This window comes from Leuresthes tenuis, unplaced genomic scaffold (assembly GCF_036924035.1).
Source record: "Leuresthes tenuis unplaced genomic scaffold, fLeuTen1.0.hap1 SCAF_13, whole genome shotgun sequence".
In the NCBI taxonomy this organism is placed as follows: domain Eukaryota; kingdom Metazoa; phylum Chordata; class Actinopteri; order Atheriniformes; family Atherinopsidae; genus Leuresthes; species Leuresthes tenuis.
In genome coordinates, this window is record NW_027325367.1 from 11,453,233 (window position 1) to 11,472,827 (window position 19,595).

Sequence of the window (19,595 nt, forward strand, 5' to 3'; positions counted from 1 at the left end):
GAGATGAGTTTTGTAAACTGTAAACTTGTAACTCTTGTCCGACTGAGTGAGAGATGGAGCCTTTGTGGTTACTTTGATCATTTACAGTCAAACTTTGTTGGATTGTTGAGATGCGTCATCCAAACCTAATGGTTGTTCACACCAATATTTATTCAAACCTGTGACTATTATTCTTTGAAACTCCTCATGAATCATTCAGAAAGGTAACTGCTATTGCCACCAATGTATACCAGTGGAATTTAAATTGAATAATGCATGTTCATTAAAATTATGTTAAAGTATTTAGTTTTTTTAACAAAACATGTTGCTAATAAGAAACAATAAGAAAAAATCGCAATTCCTACTCTGGCAAGTGACAGTTTTGCAGCACTTTTTTGCCATCATGGCAGCAAGAATTTGGAACAGCTGATTTTAGTTTTGTTGGTGTACAAGATGAATTTGTGGTCGTTGCATGTGGCTAAGCGCTAATTGTTGCTATCCTCCTACCTCGTCTTTACATTTTTTTCGGCTTAGGCAAGTCTTGAGCAGGGCATTGGTTCTGTTTTGCTGTGGCTTGCTCATGCTTGGCATTGTGCAGACATGTGAGAAAGATTTCATTTTATGGCCCTTTCATAGCTCCAGACCACACAGTTGTATGTTCAAAGGGTTTGTCAGCTCACTTTAGGTGTGAGCACTGCCAAGCTGGGACAAATTAAGGATTAGGTACAAAATAAGGATCAGTGAAGCAGAACTGAAAAAAAAATAGGCTATTGTTCCATTTCTCAGACTTTTCTCTTAGAAAATAAGTAAAGACATGGGTAGCTAAAATATCTTGAAATGTAAAATTTATCAATGTTAGAAAATTATTACATGATAAAGATCATACTCAATATAGAAGTTTAAAAAAAACCATACATTTGGTATATTTCTTTACTGTAATGACATATTATGTACGAAATTCATTGAAGGACAATTGCAATTCATTTGAAACTGCTACATTACAAATTGTGATCTGCTGTTGACAGTTAAATCAGACCTTAAATAGAAAGCCAGAATTGGTTTACAGAGGCACACACATCCTTGTTACTGAATTGATTAGCTTGATGAGAAAACCGAGGTGAAACTGCGGCCAAGCTTCTGCCGAAACCTTCCACAGCGAGGAATCACACTGGACAGGTAATCTGAATGAAGATAAACTAGTGCCACTTGGATCTTAATTACCTCAAGTGTAATCTCATTGTATTGCCATGCACAATCTGCCTATCTTTCAGTTTATACTAACAACATTATGTTCAAAGACAGCAAGGTACCATATGTTGAGGTTGTACCTGTCAGGTCACATTGAGATTTCAGCAGCCCCTATTTCACAATTTGTGTCAGGTATTCCCCCCCCGTGGCGAAATGGAACAAATGATAAAGCTATTTGACCCAGCTAATAAAAAAAGCTGAGGGCACACACACATCACACTAATTGCTATTGTGCCAACTGTATACTGCAAGGCATTAATGATGGCTGAATAAGACGGGAATAAATGAGTGGTCAATCAATTGATCTGATGGCCGTTTGCATGGCTGTATATGTGTGTGTGTTTTGTCATGCACATTTGAAAGTCTTTGGCCCAAATGTTGACATTATTGCTGACTGGATGGATTTGTCAGTTACAGTAAGTGATTCCTAAATGGGCAGCTGTGGTATTATTTGTCAACTCTGGAGAGAGCCTTTTTAACAAAGGCATCACAGAGTGATGACATAAATCATGCTGTGTGTAAAGTCTAACCTTGTCACATACTGAGAGCATTTATTTAGAATTTTGTCTTGCCTTCATGTAATTGGCCATGGACATCACAGCCAGTTTGTACTTTCAGTTTGGATGCTCTCTATTGCTTCTTTGTAGAACTGCACATGAACTTGACTTGGGAGCTTAACCAACGTTAAATTTCCAAAGGTAGTACAGTTGTTCTGATCTTTCATAAACACGATCATGTTAGATGATTATAACCTAAATCTACTCACCTTCTCCACCACAGCTCCACTGATATAGTCAGGGTTGCTTTGTGTCTATTTGTCATTTGCATGTGTCTTGTTAAAAAAAGTTTTTAGATATTTATACATGTGGCCACAACATCTTCATTGTCACTGAGTTTAGTTTGTGATGATTTTAGGGCACTATACTGGGAAACTTTGTAGTTTGCCTGGCCTCATATAGGAATGTTCCATTAGGTAGTCAGTGTTTTTATATTCCTTTCACTCTTTATGTGGGCACCAGGACTTAGCTGTGAACTGAAATAAAACTGTCCTGATAAATGTGCTCCTTGCAGACCCCCAAAGTCTCATTAAAGTGCTACAGTACCAGGAGACCATTTGTCTCTGAGTGCTAAATACACAGTGGAGGCAGAGGAATGATGTTTCCGAGTGTGTGGTCTCTGTCTTTGCTGGGGAATCGGTGCAGGAGGTGGCCAGTATTTTACATGGTACACATACATTTAGCAGACTGCATGCTCATACTTTTGCGATTACATTCTTACTTTGTCATTTTTGTTTCAATGTAATAATATGCTTAATTTAAATTCAAGGTCAATTTTCTTCTATTAAAACGGATGAAAATACCTGGAGCTCAGACTCTATTAGCTAAAATTAGAGAAATTTAGTTTCCAGGGGGGTGAAATTGATTTGTGACTGTAGCTTATTTTGCATTGACATGGTTTAATGTGGTAAACATGTGTCCTTGCCTTGGATAAGCATAGGGTCTATGGCGTAATGATTCTCATAGAATTGCTTCGTATAAAATGAAGTTTTGCATCAGCTTTTCAGTTTTCAAAAGAAAAGAAACTTTTGAAAACTTACTTTTTTGTCAATTTTAGAAGCAAACTCGCTCTATAGGATCAAATGATTCATTTGAAAGTCTAAGCTGTTAGTTTGTGTTTATTTTTAGATATTCCCAACCTACTTCTTCCCATTTCCACTCTCTGGGCTTTACTACATTAGCTATCTTCAGGCTTTAATGTCACATTTATTATTAGCACATTCTAAAATTACTTAAAACTTAACACCCCAATCCTTTTGAAACAACATTAATGTGCAGAATTCTTACTTGGAGTCCCACCAATGTAGCTGTGAAGCTTTGCACGTAACATTCTATGATGTCTGGTCGATACCGTATTTGAGATATTTTTTTCTTGTTGGCAAATCTCTTATAAGGAATAGTTTGAAACCACCAAGATCATTTTACACTTCTGTGGAATTACTGGGCTTCTCTAAATCATCACCACATGTCTAATGATTGATTTTATGAAATACCAAGTAGAGCATGACAGCTGAAGGGCACAACTTGTATACAGTGGGTCATTGTGGCAAAGATTCACTTATCCTGGACCAATATGGCATACTTTGCATCCTGCACAGGCAGAACCTCACACACACACACACACACACACATATTCACACACATCTAATAATAATAGGGTGGGACTGCTGAGGAATGTGTCCAAGCAAGCAAAAACATTCAGCCTCTGGTTTGGCAGAAACTGACAGCCAAGTCTTCTAATTTGCCCTCCTTCTGTTTTCTCCTTCTGCAATCAGTGTTTTGTGTATTTCCTTGAATGGCAGCAAACGAGACAACGAGCTGAGCCTATTCATTTTCTTTCAGTCAGGGGTTGTTGGTGCATGACTGGGAAGAACTCTGAAGGCAGTGCTGACTAAAGCAGACTTGCTGCATGGATTCAGCCCAGCTGTAGCCAGGTTTCTGTCAATGACCAAACCACTAAATGAGCCCTTGTTTTCTGATAACGGTAGAGAATGGTAAAGAAAAGAACAGACACACTCCGTGCTGCTACAATATTAGCAAAGATCTCAAATGCTAAATGATACTCGGCATACTCAAGTATGCTAAGACAGTTGGTAAAATCAAATTCAGGGTTAGCTTTTCTTTTTTGAAAGTCTTCATGATGTCTGTGCTTCATAATCATGTTTTTAACCCCACACCCTGGCCACTCAATTGTTAACCCTGCCACACCCTTTACATACGTGCCACATCAAAATGGAATTACATATAGTTTGTGTACAATTCATCTCAATCCATCATTATTTTCCTTTCCTATCCCAATGAAAGAAAATACTTGTTGCACTCCAACATGAAAACATGCTGCCATCTTTTTTTCAATAAATGCATTCTTATTAGTTCAGTTTTATATTGAGGGCAGTGCAAGTCGTTGGGACAGAGTGTGCTGACAGAAAATTACAAGTTGCCAATAATATGCTCCAAAATATGTTATTACATTGTCAATTTCCTGGCCAAGTCGTGATCTTTGTACTGGGGGGAGGGGGTATCAGGACGGTGTCATTTTTCTGTTTTTTTCCTTATCAAACCATAGTTCTTTCTCTCCATCTTTTTTCACAAACATTTAATGATGTTTTCAGCACTCGTCCTTTCTTTGGGTAACACATTTAAAAGTAGAACAGTTTTGATTACGTAGAGAAGGTTTATTTTCAGTCTATATTGATGATATTTCCACCGGGTTTATGATGGAGACCTTTCAAACTTGGAATTTTGGAATTACTTTTCTTGGTGGCTGCATTGATGCCATGCAGCAACAAACCTATTTTTACAGTTTTTTTTGTTCAGTAATTCTCTTTTCCCGCCTTTCTCCCTTTTCCATGTAAAAAGATATTAGACCACATAAAACATGCAAAGCTAACATTAGTTAACAGCAATTAAAACTCCACATGGGTCACATGTACATTATGACTGTCACTCAATTGGACATCTACATCTTCTATGGATGATGTTTACAATCCTTGTTTCTTCTGACCTTTTCTAATAGGGTTAACAGACATAAAGTACTATACTAGTTGTGCCAAGTAATTAGTTAAAGCTGTCAAATTCGTCTTAGTAGGGCTTGCAAACCTACGAGCTTAACCTCAGATTGCTTACTTTAATCTCAATCTATTCAGCATGCTGGCCTTTGCCAACTTTTGTTGTTCACATTCCAGCCACATCGCTTTGTAGTCCTCTCTTTTAGCAGCTATTCATTATTCAGACACCAACAAATGACCTCGGTCTACTGGATTAAATGAATGTGGGGACTTTCTCTACTAATCTTTCTTGCTCTCCAGCTACTGACAGTAGTTTAGATGTAACTACTGATAATATAGATCTCTGAGCAAACAAAAAGCAGAGGTGGACATTGGAAGTAGAAATCATGGGAAATGGTGCAGAGAAGTGCAAGATATGATGTGCATTACTTGTCCTTAAGTCAGAGAAACTGATGAAAGTGAAACTGAACACCCACTGAACTCTGAAGGAATGCTTAAAGAGTGGCAAATCCAGACAGAAATTTTATTTTATACCAATAATATTACAGAGACCCATGACCCTTGACTGAACGACAATTAAACACTTTCCCACTGCAGTCAATTGCCAGGTGTCTGAGGGTGGTGATTTTTTTATTTTTTTTTGAGCAGCATAACTAGGTTTAAAAGTGTGTTTAGGGTTGAATCAAGCTTCATGGACTGAATCAAAATCTCTCCACACGTAGTTGAACTCATGTGATTACATGAGTTGTGCATTAAATATGGGGGAGAATAATGTGTATTGCGTCTGACGTCTGAACAAGCAGCTGCAGTAAAATTGCAACAAATTGATTGGCGATTACAGGAATGCTGACATCACACGGGAGACAGTACTCACATAAATGACTTGTGCATCTAGTATAAACATGGTCTAAATTGACGGTCTTCTTTAAGAAATATTCCTAACCACATTTCTTTTAGAATGTTGGTTTGCTCACAGCTTAATCCTATGGACACTCCACAGTAGCTTAAAAAGCAAAAGCTTAGCGAGAATGTATGAAATGGTGATTTCTGAAAACGTGGTTGTTTAGCTCAGAAGAGAAGTTACAGTGAATGTTGAATAAATCAACCAGGGGTTGGTTAAATGCTGGTTAAAGCTTTACGCTTTCTTCCTTTTTACTTGGTCAACACTGATCACATTTAAAGTCTGTGAGCTCAGATCCTTTGGAATGCTGAAGGTACAGTTGGGTATATTTTTGTGCTTGGGTGTCTGCCAAACTCTGCCCCCACAACTAAGCACAGCCATTATTTTAGGATAAGCTACTTCTGTACTGCCATTCTGTGTCCTTGATAATCATGGTAGGGGTTCAAAGCTCAAGATGTTCTCTGCTTTTGGCCATACCCTGTGGTAAACCTCAACTAGCACTTCCCTGGGTTCTTGGCTTTTTTGTGGCCCTCCTTGTGTCTTCCTGACGTCAAGCCCAGGCAGAGTGGAATGCCATCTGTTATCATTGTGAAGACATGTCTTTTGCATTTTTCTTTTTAAACAGCGCAGGTAAAGCCCCAGCAAACAAGTCCGGTGTCGAAAGATATTTACCATCTCACTGACAAGGTAAAAAAAAAACACTACAGATTATAAAATGGGACTTACTAAATTATACATGAACAGACTCACATTGCATTAAATGGAAATGTATGAGATTTCACTTTTTATTTCATGTTCCTTTTGCTTAATTCTGATGTAAGAACATGTAAGAAAATTTTTTTAGGTGCGATTCTGGCCTCTGTCCTTCATTGGTAAGCAAAGCCATGTGTAGCTCCATTTCTCCTCCTTCCCCTCCCTCTCTAGAAGAATATCTAATGCTGCTGCAGTTGCTGTCTGTATACATTGTGAATTCCAGTTATGGTGTGTCTGAATCATTGGTATTCAGAGCATAGGGCACAAGTGGCGGATGTGCTCTGCCGAATCGACATGTACAAGTTTATTGAAATACTCTTCTTGCTCTCCTGGTAATTGCTCTGGGTCTTGTCTCCAATCCCGTGCTTCTCTCTTTGTCTTCCAACACTATGCCTCTCAATCTCTCTCATCTCATCTCATGTTCTTTTGTCTTCCTCCTCATCTGTCCCCTATTATTTAATATATCCCTTGTTACTCCCTCCACTACTCCCATTCCCCGATCTTTCTTTATCCACTTTGTCTCTGTTATCTTTAAAACTCTTTGCTTTCGGTTTCCTCTTTGATTTTCATTTCCATTCTCTCCACTCTCACCTCCGAGTTCTTCTTTTCACCTTTGAGACAGGAGAGGAAGACAACTGAGATTCCATCATGGGGCTCGTGAATAGGTCGTTCCGATGTCACTGACGCCCCAGCTTCTCATAAATACACATCTTATTACCTGCCTCTCTCTGCAGCACACATATAAGGCCTCACGTTCATCCTGCCTAAATATCTGTCTCTTAAAATGCATGAGATTCATGCAACATGTATGACATTTGGAGTAACACAACAGCAAATAAATGCAAATGACGTCTTCATTTCACCTGTGCTGGATGTCATTGTCGCTCATCTGTTTGTTTTGGGAGCAGATGGTATGTAACAGCTTCTTTTCTTTCGTGCTGCTTTTAACTCTGCCTCTTCCACCACTGCCAAAACAATCATGAGCAGTATGCTTCATTCACTGCAGAGTATATTATCTCCTGTTGCTGTTGTTTTTTTTTCTTGTTTTACCCTTCCTTTTCTACAAAGGTTCAAACATTTCTTTCAAATTCTGATTAAATCTCTTTTTTTTTTCTCACCCTGCATCAAGTGTACTCGACCCTCTTTTTGTGAACTTTTTAGGGATGCCCCAGTGGGAGTAGTAGCTACATGCAAATGTACTTCTCACCACCAGAATGCTTGTATGGTGGTGCATCAAATACCCAGTTTGCTTAACATTGCTCCTCTTATTTCCCTTAAGCAAATGTAGTGATGTCTATATAAGATTCATTTCACGAGTAGAGATCTGACTGGGATGAGTGTGGGTCTGGAGGTAAGCTGTGGCAAAGACCGAGTTATGAACCGGAATTCTTTGTGTAGACAGTAGGAGGTCAAATACCACCCCAGCTAGTTTTTACCACATAATCAACTGAGAACTCTGGATAATCCTCTTCATGTCACTATGTGCCATGCAGTAGCCAGATATGAGGAAAAGGAAGGAAACGGGGCAACAGTGCATTTTCTCGTGGGTGTCAGTGATTTGTCAAAATAAGCACCGTGTATATAGCTTTCAACAAGACAATCAATCTTGATAGATGTCACATTTTTCAGACACAACTTATTTTGCGGCCAATGTCTGCCACTATATGCAAGTGGTCATCTCCAGATGGCTGAACGCCGGAACGCTGTTTGACTTGGCTTTGCTCAATGATGCATGTAAGCCACATTGACCCACCAGTATGATCATCTGACCTTGCATCCCATTGTCCTGTCTGTGTCACTGTCCATTCCGAGGGCCTCAGTAAAGACAGACATGTTTATCTTAATCTGTCTTTTCCACCTTCATTCACACCTCTCTTTCCACTGCTGAAAAGATGGCAGAGGAAAACAGTCGATTTGCTAAGAACACATTGATATTAGTTTCCTGAATTCAAGATTAGATAAGTGTGGTTGCTAACAAACACTGATGCTCTTTGGAGTCTAATAAAAGAATACTGTTTTTGTCACATTATAAATGGGGAACAGTGAGGTATGAAACAATGGTTAGGGTGGGTATGAGTACCAAGGAAGAGACTTCAGTTAAAGGAAGGATGCAGGGGAGTGTGATGGGTGAATGAAGAAAATGTGTAGAGAGGCGTGGAGGAAGAATGAAGGGGCTCTATCTGCCTGCTGGCTCTCCCCATAGGAACAGCTGTCTCTCAGACTGTGACAGACGTAGATTCACTGAGGTGGGAGAGAAGGTCTGACAACTCCTTTGGTCTTTCCGCCGAACCTATTTTCTTGGAACATTTAAAAAGCCCTCCCTACTATCTGTAATCTCTTTTTATTCCTTTTATTTATTGTTTCTCTCTTTGAAACATGTGTTGTCAATATAGAATGCCTTATCCATGGTCCACTACAACATGATCAGTCACCAATGTGTTATATGTGATATCCAAAAACAGTTTAGATATGATCAATTCAAAGCCTGTCCATTTCAAAGAGATGTTTTCAATGATCTTGTTTCTATTTGTGCATCTCTCAGCTGCTTAAAAAAAAAAACTATTAAAGATGGCTGTACAAGATGGGCTGCCTACCTGATTTGTTCTGTTTACATGGTGGATATTGAGGCAGCAGAGGCCACATCCTCCATCAAGGCCAATTTGAGCAAAACGGATTTGCACCAAATTGGAATGGATTCTTCCCTGCCCTATTGTCCAACTTTCCAGCAAATTTGACTGGGCAGTGTCAAAAATTGTCTTTATGAATAATGTAACGCTGTTTATTTTGTATTACCCTTTTTATATGTAATTTAAGTACAACAGAGAGGCATAAATGTGTGATGAATAAGTGACAAAAGCAATAGTTATTTACAGTTATCAACCTGTATTGGACCAGGCACTGAATTATTAAGTTGTACAATGAACATACATTATTTCTCTATACAACTTCGTCCAGGTCTGTCATCTTGCCCTCCATATTGTGCTGAACAGGCATTTTGTGGCAACGTTAACCTGATGAAGCACATGGCCACCCTTCCTGAGTCTGTTTCTGCTGGAGTTCTCTTCCTGTTAAGTTTTTTTTTTCTCTGCTATTGCCTGCTGCTCTATGCATGCTTACGGCAGGACACTGAATGGAAGTAAAGATTCAATACGCTCCCTTTTGTTGTGAATTAGAACTATTTGAATGCACTGAACTGAATTGTGAGTAAATTCCACACGTTTCTCTCCTGATGTATCTAATCTAGATTCGGTTTTGGCAGCATTTCAAATTTCCCAAATTCCCATTTGGGGTTTAATTAACAGTTTTGTGTGTGCGTCCTACAAATGTAGGTGCTTGTGCAATTGCATGTGTATTTTCTCCCATTGTAGCAAATTATCTTCTTCATTAGTTTCGACATAAGGGGAAATGAGCCTGTTCTCTGCTCGAGGCTACATCTAAATTAGAAAGGCCCGGGTAATCCTGAGAATTGAAAGGCATGAGAGGCTTTGTGTATTCTCAGGTCAAATAGTCAAATAAAAGAAAAGGGGATACTGTGGCATTTCTGATTTTCCTTGTACAAGGTTATCAGTCAGCCTGTTATCACTGTTATCTTGGCGGTCACACGTAGTTATATTTGTTATCTCTGAGCTGATAAGTGTGAAGTCCAGGTTGGAAAAACAATGCCTGTCTGACAAGCATAATTTTGCTTTCTCTTTCACAATTGCCTCACATTGTCCAAACAGGTTTAATTAAGTTCTCAGCTCTGTTCAAGAACCTGTGTCTTTTCTTTAGTTTCCCAAACGTCTTCCTTTCCCTTGTTTAGTTTGGCCGTGCTTGTCTGGGATCTGCTGTGTGGATGTAAGGAGGACAGGCAGAGTCTCCAGAGAGCCACGAGCAGATTCCAAACACAAGGCATTTGACTTGGGTGTCAGAGGATGTGCGCTCAGATGCTTGACTGTTGAACTGCCCACCCAGAGGTCTGTCTTAGCAGCAGTCAGGCAGACACAGTGGAGCAGAGGAGGAGAGAGAGAACGAGGAGGAGAAGGTTAACAGCTGAGACAACCTTGTATTTTACAGTATCCTGCCCTATGGGAGGTTTGTTGAGTGAAAGCATTCTGCACTTCAGTGGTTTCCAGTGAAGTGTTCTGCACTGTGCTGAACGCAAGCTCTGTCGCATGTGTATAAGCTTCCCCTTTTGTTTTGGTATAGGACTTATTCTGGTATTTGTGTTTTCTTTTCAAGTTTAGATTACAATTAATAATGTAACCTGTACTTGCAAAATCCAGACATTTCGGTCCCACCTCAGTTAAGTCATTGTGGTTTTCATCTTTTAAGGGTCAATTACTGAATGAATTTCACTGCAGCTTGTCCCAGTTCCAAAAGCCTGTGTGGTTCCTGGGATACCACTACCCTAATATTATGCTTGTTGTGACAGTTAAGATCACATGACATGGGCGTTTAGTATGACGTTTATAGATCTGTGAAATAACCAGTTTTAATATGAGTGTTGCAGTGATGTTATCATCCTGTCTGCATCTAATTGTGTCAGTGATTATTTTGTTTGGTTGTGACAAAAAATACACTGCGCTGCATTAAGCCAAAGGACCAAACTGTATATCACTAAACTATCCAAATTTTAACTCTGTCAGCTGTAAATGCAGACAAAAGCATGTGGGTCAAACCTCGATTGCTTAGAGGTGATGGACATGACACTGAAGATGGCCAGAGCTTTTATAGGTTATAGTTTCATGGTTGATTTCCTTTAATAGTTGGATTACATGGACATCAAGCAATAGAAGCCCAGCTAGAAGCTTCCCACCTTGGCTGACTTACCTCAGAAAGGTTAATCAATAAGGAAGGCATGCTGTGTTAAGGGGCGAAAATACCTCTAAAGTAATATTACACTTCAACCTATTAGCTTTCTCTAATGGGGGAAGATCGATGCACAAGTAGCTCCAGTTGACAACACTGAAGATTTGTGACAGACATCATTCTCACTCAGCTGTGACATTGTAACATTTAGTCAGGATTTCTTAAGTCATTCCACAACCAACAAAGTCTACAGTTTAGTGTTGGTAGAGGTATAAACACTAAAACTCCAACAAATATTATTTAGCAAATTGTTTAGATTTGATCATAAACCTTATTCTTATTTTTAATTAAAGCCCAGACCGCTTATCTCTGTTGTACGAAATGCATTGTGGGTAACTCAAAGGCAATCACCTGAACAAAGACTTACTGTTGGTGGTTGACATGATGCAACTGTTTTTTTTTATAAATCCTTGAAGTTTAAACCAGTCATATTCACTAGATTTTCATTCTGACTTAACGTCAGAATGATTTTTTTAGTTCCTCCCAGAACATGAAACTAAGAATTCCAACTGAACCCTAGAAGAGGGCAGCTTGATAGGATTGTATCTAGCTGTCGTAATTGATCAATAACAAACTGATGTCTCTGAGCCATGGTGCTTTGAAGAACTCAGGCAGACTGCTGTCTTGAGAGGATGTGTAACAACAGCTGATGAAACATATCGGCTTATCCCACCATAACTGTGATGTGCTATATTTCCCACTGGGATTTTTTTTCTTCTGTGTCACTCTCTTCTTCTCTCCTGTCTGGTTGTATATCCATAACAGAATCTAGGTTACATTACTTTTCCATATTTTCTTACTTGTTTTTTTTTTCTCTGTGCCTTCACAATATAAATCCACATTTGAATATTTAATTCAAAGTGTTGCAGGGGACACTCATTTGCTTTCTCCTTTTAGAGAATAACTTCAGCAGAATGGTTAGTTGTGGCAGCCTTTTGAACAGCTTGAATTGAAAAGATATGCCTTTGTCACTGACAAGTCGTCACAGAGCAAAAAGCCAAACTAAGCAAGTGGTCTAAAGAGATGCATTATTCATAGAGCTCATAAGATATTCCTCCTCTTCTGGAGTCTTTTTTCCCAAAAGAAGCCACTGAGGCCTGAGTAGAAATCCAAACGTATGAAGAAATAAAATAAGCAGAGTAATGCCTTCAGGGTGTCAGCTGTTCAACTATTGAGTCTAAATTTGTTCAAGCAGGAAAGTAAATGAGAATATTATTATACACCTTTTGGAGCAGAAGAATTGTGATAGTTTACAAATAAATGGGTTTCCTTACAATTTTCTGCAAATGAGAAACAACCAAAAGAATAAATTAATATAATACTCAGATCAAGCCTGTAGTTATTGAGGAGTACTCGTATCTTCTTCTGCTGTAGCTTGTCTTTTCCGCAAGATAACCCCAGAGCTGCTCATTAGAAATGTCTTTTCTTCTTACTGTTGTTCCAGCACTCCTAACCCGTAGCTGCCCTGTTGTCGGTAGCAGATACACTCGGATAACCATCCCACCAGGGACAGGGAGCCAGGATGTGAAGGCCACTCACAGCAGTACCAGTCGTCGCACCAAAATGGAACAGGATCATGAAATAATGAGAAGGTTGGACAAAGTCTCAGCTAAATCAATTGAGGAATCAATACCATACAGCCATATGCTGCGGTGGCCTTTACAGCAGCACAGGTGAGCATATCAGAGCAAATATACCTTGAGGGTTTGCTTGCTTATGTATTTACTGACTCTTGTAAAGAGATTTGCAGAAAATAATACTTCATAGAGCTCTCTCTCCTCACACAGTTGCACATATACACACACAATTTCTTTAAAGGAAAAAAAGATTTTAAAAAAAGGTCATCTTAAATTTGCTTGATATGGATTGGAATGTGAATCGATATGTTGATATATGCCAACACTGTATCTTATTTTTATACCAAACAGTATAATACTATGCAAGCTACCCTACCTTAAATGGGGATATTCTATTAATTCACAACTAATTTTGTGACAGAAGAGTGACACTCACTGTGTCGTCACTTGATTTCCCTGCCTGTGCAGCAAATTTGAAGAGATCTGGCAGTAGCCTAATAGCTAATGTTGGGTGTAGCAACAGTTTCTTCGTCAGTGTCTAAAAAGGTGGAAATTGGATAATGTTTTTCTTTTAGGCTTTTTCTATGCAAAGAAAAATGTGATTGAATTCAATGTCCTTTCAGAAAGTTCACAACTCTTATGACACACTACAAGCACACTGCTACTGAAGCAGTTCACGGCACAGCTTCGCTGCATGGAGCAGCAGAGCAGAGTCTGAGGGAGACGTTTCTGCTGAGATCTCTGCAGAGATCTCGCTCTGGTGGGTGTCAAAATCACCAAGTTGGCAAGACTGGCAATGTTTGTCTCTTCTTCTTATGCTGTGACATCACAAGCTTGGAATTTGTTTTTCACTCGGAAATAGATTTTGTTGTGTGACAATGTGTGAAAAGTGGGAATTGTGAGTCTCATTGAAAGCAGACTTGAGAGCCCTGCTTGTATGACGTTGTTGATACACAATTAGTGTACATTTTCCAGCACCAGCTGGCATCGATAAAGGCATTGACTGATAAGTTAAAAGGTATAGAGTTCCAGTTTTTTGTTTTTTTTATTCAAAACTGGTGGAACTGGTTCGTAATTCCCTTTCCTATATATAGGTTATGATCTTGTTTTTGCATTTCTGTTCTCGCTTGTGTGTTTATGCTTCCACATCTAAAAGCCGTAAGGAAACTCATTCTAGTTGCCTTCCAAAACCTCATCAACACTTCTCCTCTGGTTGGAATTATGATGGAATTATCATTGCAAGTTATTTTTGTTGTGTTTTTTAACTAGCCTGTGATCTGTGATTTTTGGATTTAAATTAGCTTTGCTTTGCTTTGCTAACAAGTCTTCCCCAATCTTTCCAGCCTGAGCAGCTGCAGCTTAAAGTACTTGAACAAACTTTACAGATGAACAATCTTAATGTGGTAATTTAGAAATTGCTTCAGCATCAGACAAAGCAACAAGATTTGATATTGAAATCACAAGATCTTGAATTCTTCAGCCATCAGTCAGTTTTATTTTCATTTCTTTCCTCATCTCTGCAATTTAAAGGTGCTGCTCTTGTATCATGTCAGCTGAGGACCACAAACGACAATTACAGCAAATGCCAACAGTATCATTTGCATATAAATTGCTTCTTTTATTTTTCCAAGGTCAGTTTTTGACCTAACCCCAACCATGAATTTTGTTTGGTAAGCTTATAAGTGTTGCTTATAAGCCTGCCTCCGTGTGACTAACTGATGCGCAGCTTATTGTCATCTATTAAAGCTGGAGTGTATTAGAGAAGCTGTGCTGTGTATCAACAAAATCTTATGGGTGATGGAACTTTTTATTGTTTGTGCAGCTGTTTTATGCAAATATAGAAGTCAGCATATAACAACCATCTATTTTATGTACACTTGATTGCTGTGTGGAGGCATTACTGTGGTATCATCTGTCCTCTTTCTTGATACTTTGTGTTCTTGGAATGCTAGTTCATGAATTTGTACTTAACGCTAAGCACATTCCTCTAAAGCTTAGAATATATCCATATCTTCTTTTAATTTGCCTTGAAGAGATGAGGATTTTCTTCTGTGTGACTTTGCATATCTCAGCAACCTCCACAAAAAGCCAGTTATTTGCTGTAAATAGTTGGCCTTCGCTTAGAAATGCTTTATGGCCTGTAACAGTCAGACATGGCTGCTGTACTTTAGTGTGCTTGTGGTCTGCACTTCAGTCTGTTCCTAAAAATATTTGCTTTTTCTTGCTTTGCTTTTCAAACTGGTTTGTTAAAAATAACTTCTAAAAATCTGCTGGTGCTTCGAGTATAACTAGTGAAAAATGTGTCTAAGTGAGAAATACAACCAAAAAATGGTTTTCATTTGAATGCAGTTATTGTTGTTAATTTTTAGATTGTTATAAAATGATGTTTACTTTTATAACTACAGTAATAAACCAGTTAAATTTTTCCATATTAGATGTTTTTGTTTTTCACAGATATCTACAGATCGTCATTAATTGCTTCAATTTATTCAATGTTACAGCGATGCAGCAGATGGGAAAAACTCTGACCTGTTTCTATGTTTCTGTGTATCCACAAACATTCCTGAATGGGACAGCTTAAAGGGACATTTTGAATGTATTACAAATATTGTAGTAGACTCTGTGAAAACATCATACAAGGGTGATGATAGAGAAACAAAACCTTTATGCAGAATTGATGTCTTTTAGGGAGAATATCACGACTGGAGCAAAGTTGATATGTAACCTGCTTCCTGATTCCAATTAATGACTCACCGGCTCTGAGAATTTTTCATGACTCATATTAAATTATGCCTTTCTGTCATTCAAGCAGAACTTTTTTCACACATTTAGTCATAATTGCACCAAAGATCACAGCCTCACATCAGTGCATAACCAAACCTCCAGTGCTTAAATACTGAAGCTGTTTAACACAAACACAGCTGCAGATGCAGGGGAAGCGGTTCCAGCAGGTAGATGGCTCAGACACGGGGGATGTTAAGTGCTTTCGGCTAAGATTCCGACTGTTGGTGGGCAGCAGTGCCCTGACTTTTTAATGGAAAATAAAAAGGAAAACAAAGGCAAAGGAGTATGAAATTGTTCGCTTGAAAATATTTTGTGATACCACTGACAGGAAAATGAGTTTTCTTATCTGACACATGGAGTGTGTTGCCCTTAGCAGGTGACCTTGTCTAGGTGTTGGAGGTTCAGTCGTCTTTGTGGAGTTAAAGCAAATTAATTTGAAGCTCTTCAATTTTAGTCTCCTTTGAGAGGGGAAATTGTGCTTCTACTTGAAGTCATATCTGGCTAGAAGTTCCCCTTGAACTATTGACAACATTACGTTTTTATAGCACAGAACACAACAACTAAGGTTTGACTAGAACCACAAAAAAAATATCTGCACAGCAATCAGAACAGACTACTCTTTTATAAATGCTTCTGACATCCTTGTTGCAAGGCATTTGTTCATGCATTTAAATAGGAATATTATTCTAATGATGGATCCCTTCTATTTACAGCTATTCTCCCAGTCTGTTAACTTTTCATTGTGCCACTGAACATTAGTCTATAATTGGTTGGGTGTTGGGCTTGTGAAAAAACTAAGACATTTGATCTCTTGCTGCTGAATCTCTATTGTAGTTGTGGATGATTTACTGATCTTTGACTCATGGGGATGAACAGTAACAATTGTGAAAATGTAGGAATAACAAATGATGGTATGTTACAAAATGGCTTGTATTGATGGAAGTCTTTGAAATATATGGCTCGTATGCAGGAAAAGGGGTTTTATAAATTAAAATGTATTGGTGTTCGTGTCTAATCTGTTGATCTCTCTATAATTCCAACACAGAGCAATGTCGCATCAAACGTCTCCCGTTGAATCAACATCCGATAGCAATGCACTACTGTAACAATATGGGAAAGGAGTTTAAGATTGTTTGAATTTGTGTGAGCTTGTATGGCAATACACATACCTTTAGTGTTTGCATACGCTATGGTGAGACTTTCACGTCTTAAGGGACTTAAGCTACCTGTAGTACATCAACTGTAGTAGAGCTATTCCCATCCTTAATTGTGTAGCACGTTTGAGGGAGCTTACTTGAGCAGATAATTGCATTTTAAAAGACTCTTAAGAGCAGAGAGGCGGTTGGCAACAAGGGTGGTTCCTGCAGAGATAATTACTCTAATAGTTATTTGGAGAATGTCATTGCATCATAATGGACCAAAGTAGTTTTACAGTTGTTGGTTGCAAGTCATTTGGGCGTGGATCTTGAAAAAAGTTTGAAATAGTTTTGGCTCACTTTGTGTAAGTATACTAAGCTGTATAATCTTTACATAAAAGATCAGAAATATAACAAAGAACCAAGTTTCACCTTTTATTTGATATGGAAGCGGCAAAGAGGGGACGTTTAATGAATCATGAACAAATTTAAAAGGGTTCACTATAATTGAATTCAATCATTTGAGGGCAGCTGGGTGGTGTTTCAGCACCAGTTTATAAACACGAAAGAAAAGGGTTTTCTGTCCAAGATAAGGAGTAGGGAAGTTGGCCATGCAAGTGAATGATATGATAATGAGGGGTCAAGAAATGGGCCAAAAGTAATCAAGTCATGACCATTGTTGTCAGGACAATAATTATTCATCTGCAATTATAGTAGTTTATATTGGGTGGTATGGCTCTGTTCTTGAACCTCCCTGCCCTTTCATGTGCAAACAAAGAATGCCTGACTCAGAAAAGGCAGCGGCCACGATACCCAATGTACAAAGCAGAGCAACATTAATAAACCGGCAAACGACTGAATAGATGCCCCTTTGATAAGCTGAAAAGCTTTTGTACTGGGAAAGAAAAAAAAAACAATCCTGAACATGCAGCCACAGTAACCAGTTTTCTTCATTAGTAACACAGTAGGAGTTCCTCCTGTGTTCCAGTTCTTCCTTCAACAGCCAGTTCTTTCTGAACATCTCGTCTTCCTCCTTCCAGATGCTGTGATCAGCTGGAATTCACACATCTACCACAACTGCTGTCTTCTGCTCCTTGTTAAACACCACTCTGTCTGGTTTAGGATAGTCAGGAATTTAAATTCCCACAGGATCTTAACTATGCTGTCCTCAGCCACTTTTAATAGGGTGTCTCTTTGGCACGGTGTACAAGAACAATTGTGCTTGGCACTCATAATGTCTTCCATCGGTCTGTGGTTCTCCCAGATACTTGAAGCTACTCTTTATGTTTGCCATCCAGAACATGTTTCTCGGGACAACCTTCTGCACTTCTGTTGGCTGGCTAGCATCTCTATACAAACTGGAGATGGTAAGTAGAGCTGAGTTAACATCTGCAATATGTAAAGAGTTTTTTACCAGGGTATTGACTGTAAAGACAGACTATGATTTTTGTCCTTAGCTCATTTGATTTAGCTGTCATGAATGGTGTGTTTGTGTGTGGGGTGTCATCTATAAGACTCCTCACATATATTTTTGGGGTCAGTTTGGTGTCCACAGGTATATGGGCAGCTTTCTTTTGTTTTCGTGAGAACATTGGGCGCCCTGCGAGTCCTCCTTCATATATAATTCCCACATATGTTGTTGTTGTTTGCTCTTTGCTTCTGTAACAGTTCCTTGTGTCATCCTTGTTCATGTATAACTCATTATATATAGCTGCCCACCTCTCATGTGGATGTCCTGCTTCTCCAACACGTGATGGGAACCTTGTTAATCTGTAATATCCAAGATGGTGACACACTTGAAACCAATAAATGTCTGAAGATGATATCTTATTACACATTACCATTAAAGTCTTTGACACAGCCACCCTTGCAAAGTGAAAGAGAAGGCGTATCATTTCCTGTATGCTGTGAAGTCTATGCCATGGAGACCCATTTGCAAAAGCAAATTATTACTGTAATTCTTATAAAGAACTCATACATAAATCTTAGTTTTTTACTATGTGTTCTGCATTTGCCATAACACAATATCTTTATAAATGGTATGGCACAGGAGCTGGCTCAATTGAAGTTTAGAAATTTCACAGAAAAGGAGCATTATGACACGACCTCCCAGTTTAATTCTGTCCAGTGCAGCAACATTTTATTGTATGAACTCGGTGACTAGTTACGGATAATCACCTTTCTGGGAACATCTTAGTGCTTTACAGAGACATTAATAAAAGCATGATTTAAAATTTAAACAAAAAAGAAAGAAACAAGAACAATCGATAAAATCAGAGCAATAAAGATAAGATTACATCTGGTGGAGAAAATGCAGCAAATTAAACTCATATATTACATTTATGTAAGAAAAACTTGAAAAATAAGATGCACAGTTCAAATGTGTCTGCCAGCTTCATTAAGCTGATTACCTCTGTTTCTTTATTAAAACCATTATCGTCCTCTGTTGTTTCAAAAGGTGTAAAAAATGATAGCAGTGTATCATTAACAGATGAGGTGATTGTCCAGGAGCAAAGTCCACAGTGAGATGGTGAATCTTATTGATTTGTCATTCTCTTGTTGGGAAATCGTTTGGATTATGATGAAATCTTCATCTACAGACATCATTGTTACTGATAATGATTCCTGGACCTTTATTCTTTCCATTTCTCTCGTCTGTCACACTTCAGAGATAAATGCAGTAACTGAACCTTTCATTCGATAACCCATTACCTTCACCTCATTTTTCACTCGGTTTTCAATATGTTATTAACATGTAGGGTAAGATAAAAGTACTCCAACATGGCTATGATTTAATTAAA